This window comes from Kryptolebias marmoratus, linkage group LG1 (assembly GCF_001649575.2).
Source record: "Kryptolebias marmoratus isolate JLee-2015 linkage group LG1, ASM164957v2, whole genome shotgun sequence".
Taxonomy (NCBI): Eukaryota; Metazoa; Chordata; class Actinopteri; order Cyprinodontiformes; family Rivulidae; genus Kryptolebias; species Kryptolebias marmoratus.
Window position 1 is genome coordinate 4,895,202 of NC_051430.1, and position 2,976 is coordinate 4,898,177.

General features: G+C 44.5%; 1 protein-coding gene across 2 annotated transcripts in view; it reads left to right on the forward strand.

The window, feature by feature from the left end:
- LOC108248725 (golgin subfamily A member 7-like) overlaps window positions 1-2,976 on the forward strand; it is an 18,772-nt gene that overhangs the window by 13,845 nt on the left and 1,951 nt on the right. The gene's annotated exons all lie outside the window — the stretch shown is intronic.

Below are 2,976 nucleotides of genomic sequence, written 5' to 3' on the forward strand. Positions count from 1 at the left end.
GTCCACTGTCTGAGGACAAGTATAAACACAAGTCCCCTGTCTGAGGACGAGTACGGACACAAGTCCCCTGTCTGAGGACGAGTACGGACACAAGTCCCCTGTCTGAGGACGAGTACGGACACAAGTCCACTGTCTGAGGACAAGTATGGACACAAGTCCCTTGTCTGAGGACAAGTATGGACACAAGTCCCCTGTCTGAGGACAGGAGGACATCATCAGGAACTTTCAGCAGCTGTTTCTGTGCTATGATGAGCTCTAAGACTGAAACTCAAACAGATTATTTCTGTCCAGATGTTCACACAGTTGATTTGCAACTATTTTCTCCAGAATCTTTGAGATGAACAGGAGATCAGAGATGGGTCTATTATTGACCAGAGCTCCTGAATCAAGATCAGGTCTCTTAAGTAAAAATGTATTTACAGCAACTGTAAAGCTCTGTGGTACATAATCATTCATTAGAGACACATTAAGCAGATCCAGAATGGTGACGTTTATTAGGGGAATCACCTCTTTGAACAGTTGTAGCAGACATGTTGATGGTTTGGATCAAGCTATTATTTTAAAATATTCAGAGATGTCAAACCACAAATTTAAATATGTATAGATCTTTGACACTGGCAGGCAGCTCATGCCATAAATCGTTTCATTCTCTCTTACAGTAAATCCCTTTCTTTGTCTGGTGTGTTCAGAGTCAGACAGGGAAGCTCATTTAGGAAAGGCTTGGCCCAGATCATACTGAAAAGTACTTTGTGTAGATGCTGGACAGGAGCACAGACACCCCTATCAGGCAGAGGAGACCTCTCAGTAAATAAATTACCAGAGCTGTGTTGGGTTTGGCAGTATGTGTGAGCCCATAGGCCCCTGTGGATGGATCTCCTACTACACAGATGGATGGAGGGATGTAAAATTCCTGCACAGGGCCTCAGCACATATACATGTCCTTCTGAGGAATGTCAACTCAGGACTTTATAAGTAGCTGTTGATAGAAGGCTGCATTGGATATTTGCCACAGTCAAAAGCCAGTGAGTCCATCCATCCCTCCCCGGGTCTGTCCTCTGCCTCCTGCAACCACTGACTCTTCTGTCCATGGAGACATTCAGATCTTTCCCACCTTAAAGGCGCTGTCTGACAGGGCTGCTGGTGTTGGAGACTAGTTGATGACTGTTGGACACTACTTTGTGACTAGTTAGCATTGTTGCTGAGTAGTTACTGTTGGACACTGCTGGCAACTAGCTGGTCACTGTTGGGGATTAGTTGGCAACTAGTTGGCCAACAGCATTCATGAGGGAGTTTCCAAAATGTCTCAACATTCACAGGGATTTTTTAAATTTCCTCTCCTGAGTCACAGAGGCTCACAGTCTTGTTGCTTGAAATTTAAACATGTTCAAAAACTTTGTGCAGCAAATTTTCTCTTAAAAACCTCACAGAGTTGTTGCGGGTACCCCAACCCTTCTCTTTTGTCGTTGCTGGAGTTTCCAACCAGTCTCTAGTGGTAGAAGTGGACTTTAAAACCTGCTCGGGAGCCCTCCTCTGACAGAAAACATGCAGGTCTAAAAATCACACCGATGCTAAATCAGAGTTAATAAAAACCTGGACCAAATCTGCCTGTCTTCATGTCGTAGTTGAACTCGAGCAGGTTAAATCATAAATTTGAGGACACCTGCCAAGGTGGGAACAGAATGACCCGACGCAGGTACGATGTGGGGGAGATGGACAACAAAATGATCTGTACAGCTTAGAATACAGTTTTGCCAGCTGTGCACATGAAAAATGGTCATTCAAAACAGGAAGCTTGATTGTGGACGCTCTCAGTTCACTGAGACTGCAACAGAAAATCTGCCTTTTTTCTTACAATTTTGAGTGAAGTTGAGTTGCCAGCTTGTCTCCAACAGTTGCAGCCTTAAAATAGTTCACAGCGCAGGTTTAAATAATAAAATAAAAGGCACCAAGAAGCCCACATGCTTCGGCCAGTCCTCTGTGTGGCTGATCAGGCTTGAAGCAGCAGGATCTTTGGTGGGTTTGGACTTCCTGCCAGGAGAAGGGTTGAGCAGCAATGATGGCTCAGCATCCTGTGGGGTAACCAGACTCCTGCACTCTGCAGAAGAACAGACTTAGGAGACCGAACGTGGCCTCGACTACTGAGCTACTGACTGCGCCGAGTCGTTAACCTGGCATCTGTTCCTGATAAGGTGTTTGTAGCTCCGTGTGCAAACCTGCAACACTCATCTGCAGACATCGTGTCTGGAGTCAGGGGAGAATGTTGGACAGTATGAGGACAGAAATGATATTCATCATTGGACTGGTGTTTGTTTCCTGGTCCAAAAATAATTCTAGTAAGTTCAGTCGAAGCCAACTGGACTTCTTTTTATTGTTACCTACTAGGATTACTACAGTCAGGATAAAAAAGAAAGTCCATCTCTGTTTTTCTTTACAATAAAATGAACACCCACTGCCCTGAGCTCTTGTAGCAGCTGGTTACAGAATGGTGTGTGTGTGTGTGTGTGTGCAGGAGCTGAGGTCTGACTTGACACTGTAGTGTTTGGTCAGTCTGAGTCCAGCAGCTGGCCTTTTGACAACCCTTTTTCTTTTCCTTTTCCTGCTCTGAATCAGTCCCTCACAGCTGAAATGTTGTCTGTGTGGGACAGATCTGGTCTCACCATGGGTGGACGTTATGTCTGGATGGTGAGGAGACCATTGTTGTGTGTTGCACTTTACAACAGCTTTTGTGTAGCAGTTATAGATTCTTTCTGTTTTTAATATTAATTAGGGAAGAAATCATGTTTCCAAAGCTCTGAACAAACTGGAATCTATCAAATAAATATGATTGAAACCATTTTCCAGCTGTTCCTGTAATCCTGACTTCATGTTCAAGCCTCTGGAAGAGAATCTGGTGATCAGTTGGATCAAATGCAGCTCTGAGATCTAACAGCACAAGTATGGACACAAGTCCCCTGTCTGAGGACAAGTATGGACACA